Below are 20,991 nucleotides of genomic sequence, written 5' to 3' on the forward strand. Positions count from 1 at the left end.
AAGCCACTAAAGCTGTGATGTCACCGTTTGTATAATGAATGTGAATCTTGTTTTAAGGTGCATCATGGGGCTCCACTTGTGGAATTAGTATGTCTTTTTTAACTGGCGAGCCAAAGGCGGCTTATGGTTTTATGGTGTCACAATTCTTTTGCTAATGATTTGGCCTGCTCCCACGGTTCAAGGAACATTTCTTTTTTTTTCATATGGGAGGTAATTAAAGGTCTTCAGCAGAGGAAAGCAAGGACGAGTTAGGATTTTATTAAATGAGCTTCAGGCGGCAGTGATAATGAATTTGAGAGATCACACCGACTGGCTTTGATGAAGAATGGATCGCGCACGCACACACACACACACACACACACACACACACACACACACACACACACACACACACACACACACACACACACACACACACACACACACACACACACACACACACACACACACACACACACACACACACACACACACACACACACACACACACACACACACACACACACACCTCCATGCCTCCTGATCCCTCCTCCTCTCTCTCCCTCATTCCTTCCCTATGCCCCTCCCTCCCTCCCGCTTTCACTCTTTGAATGAATCGTTCCTTGTCTCTGAACTGATGGAGCGATAAAGTTGGTTTTAAACAGCCGTAGACTCACCGACACACACACAGCCATGGCAGAAACATATGTTTTACATCAAGAGCTCCCAGCTATACATGAGCTAATGTTACCGTCAGTGCACATATATGCGTGTCTGTGTGTGTGTGTGTGTGTGTGTGTGTGTGTGTGTGTGTGTGTGTGTGTGTGTGTGTGTGTGTGTGTGTCTGTGGGGGTGTGTGTGTGTGTGTGTGTGTGTGTGTGTGTGTGTGCGCGCGCTGCGCGCGCGCATGTCCGGACAGGAGTACAACATGTCTCTACAATCTCCTATCAGCTTTTAATCTGCCTTCAGCAGAGACAGAGACACACACACAGAGAGAGAGAGAGAGAGAGAGAGTGAGAGAGAGAGAGAGAGAGCGAGAGAGAGAGAGAGAGAGAGAGAGAGGACACACAGAGGCAGAGGGAGAGAAAGTGATAACCACTCAGCGAGAGAGAGGAACAGAAAGTGATCCTTCTTTTTTCCTCCATCCTCCCATTATTCATTCTGTTTTCCTAAGCTCCTTCACTTTTTCCATGCCCCAGGGAGAGAAAGAGAAATGAGTGCGCATCAGTCTGCCTTTCCTTGAGTGTTTGAGTGTGTGTGTGTGTGTGTGTGTGTGTGTGTGTGTGTGTGTGTGTGTGTGTGTGTGTGTGTGTGTGTGTGAGAGAGAGAGAGAGAGAGAGAGAGAGAGTAAAACAAAGAGCATAAGTGCTTGGCTTTTTATTATTTGAATCCCATGGGAATCACTTATTTTCATAAAGTTTCCAGTTAAATAACTCATAATTGGGCCTTTTGGCTCGTCAGCCTGCTGATCAGCTTGTCTTTGCACCAGTTCCGTCTCGGTCCAGTCTCCTCCAAGCGTTCTGTAGCTACCAGCTACACAGTCAAATCCTCAGTGTTAATTTAACTCTTATACTGGTCCATAATCGTAGCGATTATTTTTCAAAGAATCAAATAAACGCAAATTGGGGACCCATGGAAAAAATCCAACTTGATTTTTTTATAATTGACTAATGGATTAGTCTCATTAACCACTTAAGCTCTATTTCTTACTTCATTGTACAAATGTGTTGTTGGAAAAATCGCACAAATTGCCAATCTACAAGCTCACAACGTGTCGCACCCGCGACACTTTGTGAGCTTTGTGAGGTTATTTCTGTATTTTGGAAAATCAAGATAAAAATGTTTATATATTTTTTATAATCCATCAAATCGATTTGTTTGATTAACTGTTTGCAACCCCTAGTCCACATACTTTTTCAGGATTAAAATTCAAAAATAGCAAAAGTAGCAGATCTACAAGCTCAAAACACCTTGCTTCGCCTTAGACCTAATAGCAGTGGTTCTCAACATGTGGCTCTGGGCCCACAGGTGGGCCGTGAGGGTATTGCAAGTGGGCTCCCAAATAATTGGCAAAACACTAAGAATTTAATGATAATATAACTTGAAAAGTTATGATAATATATTTTGAAAATTGATACCAATAAACAAATCGATTGAGTTGATCATTAAAATGCTCTGAAAATACCCATGGCCCACCCATCTGACCACTTAACACGGCAGCCGATAAAACACTTTCAAGATTTTGTGTGGGCCCCGGTCAAGAAAGGTTGAGAACAACTTGCCTTATATGGGTGTGTACTCTGGGGCCAATCGCTGCTCAGCTGTGGAGTCAGTCAAACAAAGATAAAACTCCTGTTGCCCAGGTTACCACTAATTTGCCGATTGTCACATGACTTCAGCGTTGACTGTGCAGGAATAACAAAACAAAAAAACCTGCAACTTGCTGTTTGAGGAAGTAAAGGAGAACATGTAACACCTGCCCCTAGGCCTGGAATAAACACTGTTGATACTCGGGGTCCTTTGTGTTTAACCCATTAAGACCGGGAATGCATCTGTCATTTTAGATTTGAACCACTTTAACTAATCTTATACTTTGGCTATTGAAAAATAGCAGATATACAAGATCATAGCCCGGCTATGAGCTTGTAGATCTGCTATTTTTTGAAAAATCATGAAAATGTTTGCAAATCTTTGAATATATATATTTGAAAGCAAACATTTGTAACTCAAATCTTTGCGTCTGGGGATTCTACAATTGTCTTGTAAATCCTAACAGTATTTTGAAAAACCTTATGTTGCTATAATCAGTGGTTCTCAAACCTTTTCATGTCAAGGGCCCTCTGTATTTGGCCACGGACCCCCATCTCAAAATATGTTGTTCCAGGGACCCCCCAGCAGCAAAGATTTAAGTTAAAGATGTTTGCTTCATATATATATATATATATATATATATATATATATACTGGTGTCGCAAACTCCTGGGACAGAAGTACCGGTACCCAGTTGAAGACAAGAGTCTAATAAAGTGGTGGCCTCCCTGTCCAATCTTCAGCTATCAGTGGTAAGTTACTATGTGTGCAGTGTGTGTGAATGAAGCCACGCGGATCCCCATGCGGTTTTCGGTGGTGAAGCAGCACTATGAAGGAGCAATAACGATGGCATCGCCCGCTGACTGGCTGCCCTATGGTGTCGGTCTGCGCCTCCTTTGGCAAAATGTAAATAGCTTATCTTTATAGCCTAACGTACTTCACGTAAGTATACTGTAGGTACAATACTTCAAGTGCACACATGCTTCACAAAAACAAGAACGTTTTTTTTTTACCCCGTTTTCTCCCCAATTTAGTCGTTACCCAATCGATAACTCCCCACACACACATTTCTGTGTTGTCACTGCTGTTCCTATCCTACTGACCCACCTACCAGTGAGGAGCCCCCACCGGGAGGACGTAGACAGAGCACTCGCCCTACTCCTCCCGCCGACAATACTACGGCCCCAGCCCAGATTTACGTGCAGTGACAATTATCACCGACCCCGCCCGGCTTCCCTCCCCCCGAACACGTGTTTGTGTGTAGACGCTCGACAAAGCCGGATGCACCGCGGTGAATTCAAACCCACAACCTGCGCGGTGGTGGGCTGGCACTTTACCACTGCACCACTGGCACTTTACCACTGCACTAACGGGGGGGGGGGGGGGGGGGGGGGACCAAAGTTTCTACATGCATAGATTACTACAAACTTACAAACTTACAAACTTTTGCACTCTTCACTTTTCCCTCTCCAGGCATTTCCTGCCGGTGGTGCAGTGCAGACTGTTCCTGCTGTGTTCGTTTATGGCCCAGTGGTGGTTCTGCAAGTGAGCTGTGATTGGTCTATTTTTGAGGGGACATGCAGTACTTGCACATAATGACGAATCTGTTCTAGACGTCCTTGGCCTTCGGCCACACACCGCATAAAAGATGGATGCATTCAAGTGGGTCGGTGAGTCCAGTCAATTCTAATGGTCTCACTATTGACAGTTTGTTTGCTGTTGAATTTTGATATGCTGAATTTTATTTTTTACTCGCAAAAGACCCCTTTTCACAGCAGACATTTTGATGAAATATGTTGTTTAATTGAGGTGTTTCTGTGTGCCAACACAAAGTTATCTGTACAGAATTTGCCCATCCTGGCACAAATTAACACCTAAATGAAACATATCCAAAATTAATATTATTACATTCTTCAGCAATATTTACCTATCACATTTCTGCTGTGAAAAGTGCCCATGACACCACAGCTGAGACACACAATTTTGGAAAATAATCAGTGTTTGCTTTTAATGAGCTTGGGCTGCCAAAAGGAATGGGATTGATCAGGGAAGGAAAACTTGATTAGTGTCAAGTGAGCTGTCAATCACAAAACAACGTTTGTACATTTTCCTGTATTTGTGAATACCAGACTGTCTGGTAATCACTGTACTGCTGTGAGGAACAGTCATCCATTCAGTCAGTCCCATGATTAAAGCACAGACAAACGAAAACACTGAAAACAGTAGGCCTGTCAACCTGTTTGGCTTCATTTTGGGTTTTTTTCTGGTTTGATACATGGCCTTGCCAAAAAGACAACAACAAAAAAACACCCTCATGGATACGTGATGAGAACAGGGCATCCTCATGGTGGTGCACCAAAGAAAATTGATGGCTGACATGAGCAGAGATGTTGCTTCGTGCTAGGTGCGTCGCTCACGGTCGAAAAAACTTTTCTGTGTGTGCGTGTGAGCATGTGTGTACTTTCTGAACTTTCTAGTTATATTTGTGGAGATACATAACCTCACTCACAACTTGGCAGCGGCTATACTCCGTCTCAACTGTCTACTTTCTACTCTAATGGGGACGGCCAGAGCTGAATGGGTAGAGAGGGCCTTCTGGGTATCAGAAGGTGCCCGGTTTGCCTCCCTCCGCCCAGTCTGTGTTGAAGTGTCCCTGAGCAAGACCCCTTTACCCCTAACAGCTCCCTGGGTGCCGTATTAATTGAGCCCACTGCTCTTAGTAGTTTATGGTGGGTAAATGCAGAGGACAAAAGTGTGTGCAAATGTACAAGTGACAAAAAAAATAGGGGGAGTAGGGACTAAATCTTTCTACAAGGAATGTGTGTGCATGTTGCGTGTGTGTGTGTGTGTGTGTGTGTGTGTGTGTGTGTGTGTGTGTGTGTGTGTGTGTGTGTGTGTGTGTGTGTGTGTGTGTGTGTGCGTGTGCGTGTGTGTGTGTGTGTGTGTCTGTCTCGCACATAACTCGAGCACCGTCCGGACCGATCGACTTCAAACTCGACATGTGTGAATTCGGTTGGACTAGCGGTTGTCCAGAACCAAAGATCTGAGCATCTCTGTATCTGTCTTTGTGTCTGTCTGTGACCCTTTTCTGCCCACATTATGGAGATCCCTGATGTGTACTAGTCATAGTAATGACATCATAGACTGGCCTCCAAGCACTGTGATAAAGTATACTGCACTAAGTACACCAGGTATTGCATAACGTGCAACGGGGCATGCGTTCCCAACATGCATCAGCCTACTTATTATTAATTATAATGAATCTACACATCTCAACGCTAAACTTTCTACTCTTATCTACTCGTCTCAACTCTATACTTTTCTGCTCTAATCTACTCATCTCAATTATACATTCCATTCTAATCTATTTGTCTCAACTCTTACTTTCTACTCTAATCTACTTGATTCTCTCTACTGTCTCTGCCTCTCAAGTCTGATTTACTTTGTGGTGCACCTTTTCCAAAAATAACCCAATCTATACGAGCTCAAAACTTGTCGTGATGCGATGCGTTGTGAGCTGGGACGAGCTATAATATTATGTGATGCTGTGAGATGAGCTATTCGACGAGTTAGGGCTATTTTCGGAGAGCTACCCCATCGTACATCGCAACATAAATTAAGCATGAGTCTCCCCTCCTTGTGTGTGAGGAGACTCATGCTCTCTCCACTCTTCCCGTCTTTGTTCTCTTGTCTGTCTCTTAGCCTCATCTCTCTCTCTCTCTCTCTAGCTGTCTGTCTCTCTCTACTCATTCTCTACACTGTCTGGCTATCTCTCTCTCGGTGGTCTGGAGGAAATGTAACACTTGTTACTCAGATGATCTGCAAATAGAGGGGGCTTTAAATAATGATGATCTCCAGCATGTGGTGGCAAGGTGTGTGGGTATGTGCGTGTGGTGTGTGTGGTGTGTGTGTGTGTGTGTGTGTGTGTGTGTGTGTGTCGGGGGTTGTGTGTGTATCGTGAAAGAATGTTAATCTCTAACCTCATAATTAGATGTGAAATGTGGGTTACCCCCTTTTCCGCACCGCAATTTACATTAGGTGAGATGAGTCAATGAGTAAAGACTAGTTATGGCAATCACATTACAGTGGGAAGTATTTCATTACTTCATGAACAAACTATTACCCTAGTAAGTATGTAATATGTAAGAAATAGCATTGTTCTTACAGTAATCAGACTGCTCTCATTAGGAACTAAGCAACACATCAATAAACCAAAATACACATCAATGATTTAGCTACTTCAATTCCGGCAATTACATTTCTGGAGCAGCCAGGATAATTTTAATAATGTAATATATCTAAGTCCATTTCTGTTGCTTGGTTAGTTTCTCTCTCTTTTTTTGTTTTTAGTTCCATTTTGTTTGTTTTTGTAGTTTTTTTCTGTGATAGAAAATGTTTCTTTAATGAGCAACAATATAATGATGACAGCACACATAGTACAATCCTCAGTGTTCATTTATCTACCCTTATGGGTCCATTTGGTTATGTTTATGCACTATATCAGAGTTAAATGAACACAAAGGATTTTACTGTGCAGATTACATCATCTTGCGTTTCTGACACCTAGGGCCAGACAGTATGTATCAAATCTTGCACAGCCTGCAATATAATGGGCAATAAAGACATGAATTCTTATCTGATCTCAAGCAACCCTAACCCTAACCCAATGCACAGATTTGAAATACATATGTTAACCCATTCAATGCGGGAATGCATCTGTGTCATTTTAGATTTTTAGCTATAACCATTATTTTATACTTTGGGCTATTCAAAAATATTTTGAATATATATTATAGTAAGTAATATATATATTACAAAACATTTTTATGAAAATTTGTGCAAATCTTTGAATATATTTGTTTTCTAAAGTGAACATTTTTAGCTCATATCTTTGCTTCTGGGGGATTCTACATATCTTCTAAATCCTAAAAGTAGTTTTTGTTGTTGTTGTAATATTAGTGGTTCTCAAACTTTTTTCATGCCAAGGACCCCCAAAATGATATGTCTTTGTCTGTGGACCCCCCCCCCCCCCCCCCATCTCAAAATATTTTGTTCCAGGGACCCCCATGAAGCAAAGATTTGAGTTAAAAATGAATATATATATTATATTCAAAGATGTGCACAAATTAAAAAATAAATTTAAAAAAAGCAGATCTACAAGCTCATAGCTATGAGCTTGTATGTCTTTATCTTTTTGATATATATGTATACTTTAATCTTTTTGAATAGCCAAGTATAAAATAATGGTTTAAGTGGTTATACACAGATGCGTTCCCGGTTCTAAATGGGTTAATGCTGCTGTCAATGTCATTGGACTCAGAATACAGACTACTACACTGAATGCAAGAATAGCAACAAATATTAACATGTATCCTCGTTGCAGTATAATTTCTCCTTGTGACTCTTGGTATCCAGCATACATTCTCCATGTTAATCTCTGAGTGGTGAACCGACTTCTCACGTCCACTTTCCTTTTCATATATCCCCATCTTTGTATAGATTCTTGCTCAGCCTCATTTCTATGCATACTAGGGCTGCAACTACCGATTATCTTCTTATTCTATTGATTACGTTTTTGATTAAATGAATAATTAAGAAGCAAATCTTTTTGTATAGCATCTCTGTCGGGTGGAAACATGTCCAAAACGTACTTTTCAGGATTCAAATTAAAAAATAGCAAGAATAGCAGATCCACAAGCTCAAAACGCATCGCTTCGCGACACAACACGCTGCAAGCTTGTAGATATCGTTACTGTCCATATTATTACTTTTTGTGTTTTTTGGTCAATTAAAAAAGAAGGGTTAGTGGTTTTCTTTGGTTAAAATAAGTGTTATATAGCTCTATATTCTGATAGTACTCATTGCTATAGAGTGTTTGTTCAGTAACAAGAATCCCCATGTCTCTCCAGCTCTTTACTAAACAGCAAATGCATTTTCAGGTCAGGATACCAATTTTATCCAATCAGGATAGAGAACTCAAACAGGTTAAACAAATGAAATTGGAATTGATGACACACATAAATGAGCAGACACAATTGGAACTGGAACATTATAAAATGAAGCTGATAAATGGGTACTCTCTCCTGATTGGCTGAAATGTTGTCACCTACCTGAAAATGTATTTTCTGTTTATCAAAGAGCTGGAGAGATGGGGAGACTCCTGTTACTGAACAAACGCTCTAAAGCAATGATTACTATCAGACTATAATGCTTTATCCTTTTAACAAAAACAATTTGTTTTAATATAAATATCACTTACCCTACCTTTAACGCCCTATTTGATCATCCTACAGTTACACTTATTTGTTTTAGCTCGTGCTCATTTGATTTTGCTATTTTGTCTCATCTGTTTAAGAAAGTAGGTAGCTGATATATTGCACTTTACCTTAGCGCTAGGTATACTCTTGGTTGCTTGTTTTTGCAGGAAATGCACTTAAGACTTCTGGTGATTAGTAGTTTCGTTCCCTACCTATGTTGAATGCACTTATTGTAAGTCGCTTTGGATAAAAGCGTCTGCTAAATGACTGTAATGTAATGTAATGTACAGCGTCACACAAAAGCATCAATAGTAGCAGATCTACATGCTCGAACCGCGGCGCGAAGAGACGCATTTTGAGCTTGTAGGTTTGCTACATTTTATATTTTTTAATTTGAATCCTGATTAGTAACAGTTTCGGACATAATGGGGTTAAAAATTATTTTGGAAAATCCATGATGTTATTAAAATCATTTTATAATTGATTACATCGATTGGTTTGATTAACCTTTGCGTCCTTAATTGATACCTCTGTCCCCTGGTTTTAGAAGAGCTCATGATTGCACTGCTATCCAGCTCAGAGTGATGGCACAGAAATTTCAAAAATGCTTCCTTTATAGTGAATCGCCTTTCCGAGTTGACTTTGATTTGAATGAACTCTTGTTATTTTTGGTGTTTTATTTCACTTAGTTCTTATCTTATTTGAGTTTTTTCCCAGTAAAGTTGTTCTATTTTTTTCCTCCTCCCCCATGTAAAGCATCTTTGAGTACTTAGAAAAGCACTATATGAACTCCAGGTATTATTATTATTATAGTGCCTTCAAAGCGAATTATCCAGGTCCTGAAAGCACAATAAACAGGCCAGCTTCAAGTGTGCCCTATCTATCAGACTGGGTTTAATGATAAATACACCCTGTTCTCTTTCATCTATACAGATGGATCCGGGCTCCAATATTAGGCGTAGTGGAGAGAGGCATAGAGAGTCAGCACGCACGCACACATGCGCACACACGCACAGCTAAAAGCTATATTTTCTTTTAATGAGAAAAATATAAAATATAAACACAGACTACAATATATGACAAGATTAATAAACTGTGTGTGTAGACTACAGCTTTTAGAAATCATTGTTCCCCCAGTTAGCCATTTTTACAGTGCAAAGACCAACAATAAATAAATACGAACATTAAACGGCATTGTTAAAGGACGTGTAAGAACACCAATCAATAGTTGACTCTGACACACACCCACACATATACACACACACACGCATGCACGCACACATACACACGCATGCACGCACACACAGACACACACGCATGCACGCACACACACACACCCATTGTTAAGCTGCACCTGGTCAATTATAGAACAGGATAGATGGGACTGTGGGACCTGACTCTGTGAGAGAAAGTGTGTGTTTCACACTAAATCCGTATGTGTGTGTGTGTGTGTGTGTGTGTGTCCTTCCTTACTATCTAAGAGGCCAAACATCTGCACCCATGACGCATCTAAAAGTAACAGTACGCGCACGCACGCACACACACACACACACACACACACACAGTGTGCAAGGTTATCCACATGAACAAACTGATAATTAACAATGCAGTCTTACTCTGCACCCCCCTCTCTCCTTTCTCCTATCCCAATGTATCTCTCTCTCTCTCTCTCTCTCTCTCTCTCTCTCTCTCTCTCTCTCTCTCTCTCTCTCTCTCTCTCTCTCTCTCTGTGTCTCTGTGTCTCTGTGTCTCTCTCTCTCTCTCTCTCTCTCTCTCTCTCTCTCTCTCTCTCTCTCTCTCTCTCTGTGTGTCTCTCTCTCTCTGTCTCTCTGTCTCTCTGTCTCTCTGTCTCTCTCTCTCTCTCTCTCTGTGTCTCTGTCTCTCTCTCTCTCTCTCTGTGTGTGTCTCTCTCTCTCTGTCTCTCTGTCTCTCTCTCTCTCTTTCTGTGTCTCTGTGTCTCTCTCTCTCTCTCTGTGTGTGTCTCTCACTCCTCCCAGTGGGGTAAAACTGGAGCATTCTGAATGATGTTTTTGCAGTCGTTGTGAGAGAGTGCATATCCGTACACACAGGAAAAAAAGTTAAACAATAGATTTCTATGAACAACACTCTCCAGTAAATTCAGCCAATAAAACTACCATTTCAACACGGGGTCAAAATGTAATAATAATATTGCTCCATAATGTGGTTATTGAATTATTTAAATAAAGCATACACCCTGGCATGCGTTCAAATGGTTCAACGTTGGGGTGAACGTTGAGCTGTGAACGTTGAGCTGTGGAAGAGTGTTGACTCGGAGAAACAGAGAATAAATGTTTGCTGCACCGTGCTGACCCCCATCACAGCTCAAAAACTCAGATCTGGTTTTCTCCCAATGTTGATAAACACTGAGAAATTTAAATAAACCCTTTTACAGCCGCCACAATACATCTGAGACCTGTGTTTAGCAATGTTTTAGCCTGCCGCGCAGCAACAAGCCTGACAACAGGGGGCAGTAAACATGCAGATGAAATAGCAGCGTGGGGATGCCCAATCTTGCATGTCGTTGCCGTCGTGCAGAAACCTTGTATCTCCACATTTCAACTTTTTCAATTGTTTTCGTATATGAATGCCCTGCTTCGTCATACTAGACGCAGGGGTAGGCAACCTTAGGCACGGGTGCCAACATTGGCACAGGGGAGGGTAGTCACTGGCACACTGGCATAAGTGTGTGAGAGAGGAATTTTGGTTTAAAATAAAACATTTAGTCAATTAAATTAAGTCCCCTCACATCTGTATGCAAATTACATCCTGCATCCTGGAGTCTGGGAGATACAGTAGGTGGGTTATTGCTCTGAGTCTAATTTTAATAATTGAAAATTGTTCAAAAAGAAGAAGGGAGAAAAAAAGGGTTATTTTTATGGGCGATCAAAATCTGTTGGATATACAGCACGCTGACTATCAAGAAAATAAAAACACGGCACTTTATGTCAAAAAGGTTGCCGACCCCTGTACTATGGTGTCAAACAAAAGTAACAAAACTTGCCGATCTACACGCTCACAACGCGGCGTATCTGCTATTTTGCTTGAAGTGAAAGTGGTTAGGTGTGTCTTTTTGTGTCTTTTTGAACCAATGAAAATTATTAACAGGAGCTTGTGGCTAAATAATAACTACATTGGAACCGATGTTGAGAAACAGTGGAATAGAAGTAGTAAGAAGTAATAACAGTAAACTCTTTAAAAAAGTATTTCTTATGTTCTCTTCTCTGTCCACACTGACAGTGGAACAAGCCGAGAGGGAGCCAGCGTGGGTGGGGGGGAGGGGGCGCAGGGGTGGAACTGCATCCAGTAAGTGGCAGGATTTGACCCTCTGCCATCGAGGGTGCGTGAGGTTTTTGGAGACGAGTGTCTGAACCACTACGCCCACGGCGGTGTAGAACTAATATTGTTAATAACAACACACACACACACACACACACACACACACACACACACACACACACACACACACACACACACACACACACACACACACACACACACACACACACACACACACACACACACACACACACACACACACACACACACACACACACACAGAAAGTCTAGACATGTGGCAGCGACAACAAGCTCACAATGTAACCAGTTTGAGAACAGCCGTTCTCAAACTTTTTCGTGACAAGGACCCCCAAATGGATATGTATTTGGCCGCAGACCCGCCCGTCTGAAAATGTTTTGTGCCAGGGACCCCCAGAAGAGAGTATTTGTGTTAAAAAATGCTAAATTGTTCAAAATGTTTCGCTGTGAGCTTGTATATCTGCTATTTTTTGAATAGGCAACCAACATATAAAATGGATGAAGTGATTAAAATGATTGTGATGCTACAGAATTTTACTGAGGACCCCCTGGAACCCCCTCAAGGACCCCTGGGGGTCACTTTGAGAACCAATGACCTATAGAGACAAAGCGCCTACAATGTTCCGTAGGCGCTTTAAAATCAACTCTGAGTGTAACAAATGTAAATATAAAAGTGTAAAAAAATAAATAAATGGTCACATGCATTAATTTGTAGACTCTCAGATACAGATTTGAATCCGTTTTGTACACAAGTACAATCCTCCATGTTTATTTATTCATTTGTAACCGAGTGTGTAATAAGTGTTAAGGGTCCATTTGGTTATATTTGTACATTTCGCTCAGAGTTAAAGGAAACACAGAGAATGTTATTATGTAGGGCTGTGTCTCTAGGCCTGACTGAGCCACACTGAGGTGTGTGTGTGTGTGTGTGTGTGTGTGTGTGTGTGTGTGTGTGTGCGTGTGTGTGCGCGTGTGTGTGTGTGTGTGTGTGTGTGTGTGTGTGTGTGTGTGTGTGTGTGTGTGTGTGTGTGTGTAGCCTGTAGGCAAGTCAAGGACATAATGCAAGTCAATATATTCATCTACAAGCAAACCACACAGTTGTCCCAGGTCCTGTTATGTAGCGTAGACAGACGGAGAGAGAGAGAGAGAGAGAGAGAGAGAGAGAGAGAGAGAGAGAGAGAGAGAGAGAGAGAGAGAGAGAGAGAGAGAGAGAGAGAGAACGAGAGGGAGAGAGAGAACGAGAGGGAGAGAGAGAGAGAGAGAGAGAGAGAGAGAGAGAGAGAGAGAGAGAGAGAGAGAGAGAGAGAGAGAGAGAGAGAACGAGAGGAAAGTCTTAAGGGAAATCTAGCATACAAGATATATCATGCCACAAGAACAGAATTCATAAACACACACACACACACACACACACACGGCAGAGGAGAATTCCAAATGAGTGAAACCCTCACGAGGGGACAGGGGGGGGGGTTGAGTTTAAGACACAGGAATAGACAGGAGGAAATGAAGGGAGGAAAATAGAGGTAGAGAAAGCATTATGTACCTTCCTCTAGTTTTCACCTCCCAAAATCTAGTATTCATGTCACTATGTGTGTGTGTGTGTGTGTGTGTGTGTGTGTGTGTGTGTGTGTGTGTGTGTGTGTGTGTGTGTGTGTGTGTGTGTGTGTGTGCGTGCGTGCGTGTGTGTACGCTGGGGAGGGTTTAAAGTAAAAATATACACTCGGAATTCCACTCACACACAGTGAGATGGCATAGTCTACTGTGCACGCACACACACACACAAACAAACACAGCCCCTGGCAATGTTGCTGCCTTGCCAAGAGGTTCTTAGACCGCCAAGGTTGCTATGGTTCTCGGTCAACCCCCCCTGCCCTCTCTTCGCACACACACACACACACACACACACACACACACACACACACACACACACACACACACACACACACACACACACACACACACACACACACACACACACACACACACACACACACACACACACACACACACACAGGTGTGACTAGATAACTTGAATGGTAGCGGATTAAAGTATCAGGATTGAGAGATCACTCTGTAATGTGTATGATTGTTTGCTTGAGCATACAACTGTCTGTCTGTGCGATGTGCATGTGTGTGATGTGAATATACACTAACGCAAGGAGGTAAGATGCAAGCTTGAAGGAAGGAGGGAAGGACAGAAGGAAGGAAAGGCACAGACGGAAGGAAGAAAGGAGGGATTTTCTACATAGGATTGTATAGATTTGTGTTGCTAGCTGTATGCATTGGTAGCTAAACAAGGGACAAAGAGTCATTCGTCAGGCACTTGTTTTCTCCACCATTTAAACCCTATGTTGTATCTGTCGGGTGGCTCATATGTCCAAAAACTGTTACTTTTCAGGATAGAAATTCAAAAACAGCTAAAGTAGCAGATCTACAAGCTCAAAACGCGTTGCTTCACGCCGCGTTTCGAGCTTGTAGATCTGCTACTTTTGATACTTGTGTGTGACGCTGTAGTATGATCAAGTAGGGCGTTAATTTACAAAAAAGTCGAAATATGGAAATAAGAGGTTTCTGCACGACAGCGACGATATACTCAGTTAACCAGAGTCCCCCAGGGCTCTGTACTTCACCCTCTCCTGTTTTCACTCTACAGCACACTAAATATCTCCCCCGAAAACAGCCGATCTACAAGCTCACAGTGCATCGCAGCGCACTTGTTTCTATTTAATGTTAGCCCCAGAATATAGTAAACTCATGATTCCTTTTTCTTTTTTTTTTACACAGACACCATCATGCATTTCCTTTGCTCCTCCTTCTCTACTGTTGTTGTTTTGTTTTTTTCTTTAAAATTAAATCAGTCACAATCACCCAGGCATAGGAATGATTGTGTGAATGAAGCCAAAGATAAAAAAGAGGAGGAGAGAGAGAGAGAGAGAGAGAGAGAGAGAGAGAGAGAGAGAGAGAGAGAGAGAGAGAGAGAGAGAGAGAGAGAGAGAGAGAATGCCAAGAGAGAGGAAGAAGGGGGAGGCACACACCGGGTTTTCTAATTAACGATTGGTCAGGGGTCAGATGGACATTTAATCTAACCAATCAGCTTCCTAATTACACAAGTGCTGCCAGAATAGTGTATCTTACACATCTGTGCGTGTTTGCGTGCTCGTGTGTGCTTGTGTGTGCTTGTGTGTGCTTGTGTGTGTGTGTGTGTGTGTGTGTGTGTGTGTGTATGTGTGTGTGTGTGTGTGTGTGTGTGTGTGTGTGTGTGTGTGTGTGTGTGTGTGTGTGTGTGTAGCTGGCCAGCATTGCGTGTAGAGGTCTTGTTGTAGCAGAATGAACATCTGGCCTCAATATTGGTTCCATGTGTGAACACACACACACACGCATACATGCACACATACATGTACATACACACACGCGCACACACACACAGCCTCCAGTAATATGCTCCCGCCTTACACAAAATGGAGAAGGAGAGAAAAAGAGAGCGAGAAAGAGCGAGGGAAAGAGAGGGAGAGGGACAGGCTACATGTGTAATGGATAAAGGAAAAACAGGGAAAAATATATAAAAAGAATGCTCACGCACACACACACTCACTACCCGTCCAGTAGTGTGTATGTGTGTGTGTGTGTGTGTGTGTGTGTAAGTTGATTGTAACAGTAATTGATGTAAACGTCTAAATTACAGCTAGGAGCTAAAATAACCACTGTGTTTTACCGTTGCCATGTCAACATGATGAAAAACACCTGGGCGACCAGTTGGCAGGGAGGACGGAACATCTGTCTCACTGACGCACGGCTGGACCAATCAGACGCTTATCTTGTGTGACCGGCGTGCGTCCTAACCAATGAAATGATTGCTGGAATGAGGCAGCTGTCGTATGTGACAACGCGTCGGTCCCGATTAAAACTTGAAAACCGTTCAGATTATTTGTGAGTATTAGCTGCAGAGGCTGTTGCCAAAAGAAAAAAAGGGAATACACCCCTTATACGGGTCCATTTTTACAGTTTCACAGTTAAATGAAACAGGATTTTATAGTGGAGAAACGCTATTTAGGATCAAACCTAGTAGAAAGAAGACGGAAACAAACACACACACACACACACACACACACACACACACACACACACACACACACACACACACACACACACACACACACACACACACACACACACACACACACACACACACACACACACACACACACACACACACACACACACAGCAAACCACACACAGGACAATCTACTGTGAACGTTTTAATAGATTGAACAGTTTAATCACTTTTAACCACAAAGAATGTCCTAAATTATTTTCTTTAAATAGCCAATCTACAAGCTCGTAACGCATCGTGATGCAATGCGCGGTGAGCTTGTAGATCTGAATTCACCCCCCAAAATTGGGAACGCCAGGGTTAAAGTGTTTTATGTCCAAACTCTCTGAGAGTATGTGGCTCATCGTTGCCCCAAACCTCATATCTCCATATTTCAACTTTATGTTTTTTTGGTAAATGAATGCCCTATACTTAAACCCTACCATATAAGAGTGTCACGCTAAAGTAGTGAAAATGGGAGATATACAAGCTCACAACGCACCGCAATGCGACGCGCTGGGAGATAAAAAAAATTATAACAAAAAAGGACATACAAGCTTTCCACCCGACAGCAACAAACCCCACCCCGACTAATGCTGCAAAGCAGGTTGACTCAGTTCTGAATCACCCATTTAAAGCAAATCAAAATAGCCCCGTCTCTCCATACACATAAAATACAGGAGGTACAGTGGGATAATTGGCCATTTATTGGCTTGTGTGAGACCCAAAAATCCCACACCACACCGCTGCCTTACTGGTACCAGTATTGTCAGCTGGAATACGTGTGCAGGCTGCATGGGACGGCCAAATTGAGTCTAAATGCGGTCTGAATGCCGTAATGTATTTTTTTAGGCCAAATGTGATATTCTTGGTAGACAATGAGGCCGCTGTGAACTGCCACTGAGCATAAAGCCACACACAGGTCATAGCTAAAACATATACAGTCCCATTAAGGAAAGACACACATATAGACATGCACTCAGTCATACACACACACTCATCTGCCAACGTATTATATGCCAATGTCACCACACACACAGACACCCACACACGCACGCACACACAAAACACGTCATAACTACAACAAACAGGCTTTCTGATTAGGTTTCTGTCAAACTAAAGTGGCCTGAATTTCTCGCGCACACATACGCACACACGGCCACACAGACACACACACACAGACTTTCCTTCCAGTACGACTGTTTATTTGAGTCTGTGTCCTGATGGGAAATATGTCTGCTAGACAAACAAACCGAGCAGACCAGAGCAGGCCACTCCACGTGTGCACGTGTAAATGCGTGTGTGCGTGTCTCAGGAAGGGAGAGTGAGAGAGACAGACAGACAGAGAGAACTGGTCCAAGGACTACCAGTAATACTGAGGTCATCTCTCCCAGTTACAGCACACACACACACACACACACACACACACACACACACACACACACACACACACACACACACACACACACACACACACACACACACACACACACACACACACACACACACACACACACACACACACACACACACACACACACACACACACACACACACAATTCTATAACCTTTGCTTTAATAACACCCAAACCGTTATAAATGATTTGATTCTATTAGCTTCATTTATAATGCACGCTGGATGGAGTCTTCCTGTGGCTTCAGACCATTAAACCACCACAGAAGCTCTGTTGTTTATCGTAGGTCACAGTAAATGACTGGACTTTGGGGGTGGAAAACATACATTAAGACACGGCTGTGCAATAAAGGATTATAGCTACAGTACTAACAAAATGAAATAAATGAATAAAAAAAAACACAAGCAAGCAATTTCTTGGTAACCCATTTGTCTTGTCTCCATTTTTCACTATTACTGCGTGTGTGTGTGTGTGTGTATATATATATATATATATATATATTTTTTTTTAATTTGTTTTACAAAACAAGCATTAAACAATACCAAAGCATAAGCTATACAATTTCCTGTGGTGGATATAAGGTGATGTTTAATTATTAACACAAGGGATAACAAGCTGAATTCAACTCCAGTTAATTTAATTTAATTTCTTTACCACACACACACACACACACACACACACACACACACACACACACACACACACACACACACACACAATGCCGTCATATATACCTGTATACAGTATATCGTCTCTGTCGGGTGGAAACCTCATATGTCCAAAACTGTTACTTTTCAGGATTCAAATAAAAAAATAGCAAAAGTAGCAGTAGATCTGCTACTTGTAACACTTTTGTGTGATGCTGTAGTATGATCAAGTTATTTTACCAAAAAAAACACAAAAAGTTAGAATATGGAGATAAGAGGTTTCTGCCCTACAGCAAACAGTGTAGGGCAGAACAGTGGAAGGCTAACATGGAGTTACACAGTAGACACACACATAATATGAAGGAAGCATCGTCATCAGGAACATGGGTGAATTAAAGCTAAAGTAGCTAAAGTTAAGAGTGCTTTAGGGGAATATCGAGAGTTTGTGTGTGTGTGTGTGTGTGTGTGTGTGTGTGTGTGTGTGTGTGTGTGTGTGTGTGTGTGTCTAACTTGTATGCTCACACGCCTCTAAACATAATTATCTCTGTCAGGCAGCGGAAATGTAAACGGGAAAAAAAAACTTTAATGAAACTCTACTGTGATGTGCTAAAAGCACACGTTCTCATTTATCTCTCTCACTCCATATGTCTCTTTCTACCCCCCCCCCCCCCCCCCCGCCCCCCCACTCCCCCCATCATCTCAAAACTCTTAAAAGGAACTGAAAACCTCGTTTTAATCACATGAATCATATAGGGCGCACCTTGGGGAGAAAATTTGCCAAACATTCGATCTACAAGCTTGCAGCGCGTTGTGAGCTTGTATTTTCAGCAAAGACATTTGGTGTAGAGGGGGGGGAAAAGGAGGGGACCCTAATAAAAGGTCCATTTGGTTACCAACTCTCCATCACTTAGCTGGGGACCACCTGGAACCCCCTCAAGGATCATTGGTGGTCCCCGGACCACTGGTTGAGAACCACTGCTCTACAGAAACAGGAGAGTGTATACTGACCTATGGGGCCACATGTCTACTTACTTACTTATATCACTGTATTGTCAATTTCCCTCCAGTGCAATGTAACGCTTTGTCTCTAAAAAAAGATGGCTTGACCCTCTGACTTTAGCCGTGTGTTCATTCACATTGTGTCCTTTAAGTGTGTGAATAACCTTTTTGTTGAGTTTGCTCACTTAAAAACAGTCTTGGCTCAACCTTCAGTCAAGAACTCCAGGTTCCACAAGAGCATAAATATATATATATATATATATATATATATATATATATATATATATATACACTGTATATATACATATATATATATATCTCGTCTATGTCGGGTGGAAACCTCATACTGTATGTCCAAAACGGTGGGAAAAAAAAAAAACGCAAAAAGTTAGAATATGGAAATAAGGGTTTTCTGCCCGACAGCAACGATATATATACGCGCACACACACACACACATATGTCGAATAGGAGCTGACATTTTACGGTCAAGTCATCGTACAAAGTGCTCTGACGGTACACTTTGGACATGAAATGCAAATACGTTTCTCTCAAGCGATGAATTCTGATTTAAACCAGGGGAGCTGTGAGGAGTGTGTGAGCCCAGGGCTCCACTGCAGTGTGCAGCCTTGCAGAAAGAGGTATATATGCTATATCCTCTCTCCACACCAAGCAGAGTTCTTTCCATACCTGAATACTGAACAGCAGTGTGAATGTCTTCATTTACCCTGTTTCTCTCTCTCTCTCTGTGTGTGTGTGTGTGTGTGTGTGTGTGTGTGTGTGTGTGTGTGTGTGTGTGTGTGTGTGTGTGTGTGTGTGTGTGTGTGTGTGTGTGTGTGTGTGTGTGTGTGTGTGTGTGTGTGTGTGTGTGTGTGTATTGATCAATGTGTATAAGACGAGTCATCTACCAAATAGAGGAGGGGAAATGAAAGGAAAAGAATGGAAAAGAGAGACGGAGACAGATCGATGCACAGAAGAATAGAAAGAAGTGTGGGTGCAAGGGGAAACACACACATACACACACACTTTAAATGAGTAATGACTGGATTTATTTTGCTTCTGTTTTCTCAATCCTTCCCTTTTTTTTATCTCTCGTCTGCTTCTCCTACTTTGGACAGTGACTTTGGATTTCGGAGGAATCCGATTTCCCTTTAACATTAAAAGCCCCATTAGCGTCAAACTCCTCCGTCTAAACTCGCCAACGTGCGGGTGCGTCTGTCTGTCTGTCTGTCTGTCTGTCTGTCTGTCTGTCTGTCTGTCTGTCTGTCTGTCTGTCTGTCTGTCTGTCTGTCTGTCTGTCTGTCTGTCTGTCTGTCTGTGTGTGTGCTTCAAGATGTGTGCGTGAGTGCACTAAAACTATTTCAGAATCTATTCATGCCCCTCCCTAACCCTGCCCAACGATGAGTCAACCTCACTCTGCGAGTGTGTGTGTGTGTGTGTGTGTGTGTGTGTGTGTGTGTGTGTGTGTGTGTGTGTGTGTGTGTGTGTGTGTGTGTGTGTATCATGGTAACTGAGACCAAAATATTGTCGCGTGAGGAGAGGTGGAGGAATAAATAGCAACAAAGGTCATATCTTGCCAAACTTTTGTTTTTTTATGTTAAAGTCTTGCGCAACTCCCGTCTTAAAAGACTGTTTGTCTCTATCCCTCCCTATCTCTTTATCTCTATCACCCACCCACCCTCCCTCCCTCCCTCTCTCTCTCTCACACACACACTCTCAGTCTTTCTCTTTCACAGCGCCACACCCTGGATAATGAGTCAAGCCCTTGCTGCCCCACCCTGCCTACAGCCTGCCAGCACACACGCACACACGCACACACACACACACGCACACACGCACACACACAGAGTACATACACAAGCTCATATGTGCAAGTCTACTGTCTACAAACGCATGCATGGCCAGTCCAAGTCCTAACACTGTGGTTATCAAACTTTTTATTTTCAAGGAACTCCATAACTCT

At 42.4% G+C, this 20,991-nt stretch overlaps 1 protein-coding gene across 1 annotated transcript in view; it reads right to left on the reverse strand.

Annotated features, from left to right (window-relative positions):
• Window positions 1–20,991, reverse strand: part of trps1 (trichorhinophalangeal syndrome I) — a 184,332-nt gene that overhangs the window by 51,130 nt on the left and 112,211 nt on the right.

Source organism: Gymnoscopelus braueri (genome assembly GCF_963280865.1).
Source record: "Gymnoscopelus braueri genome assembly, chromosome: 11".
Classification (NCBI taxonomy): domain Eukaryota; kingdom Metazoa; phylum Chordata; class Actinopteri; order Myctophiformes; family Myctophidae; genus Gymnoscopelus; species Gymnoscopelus braueri.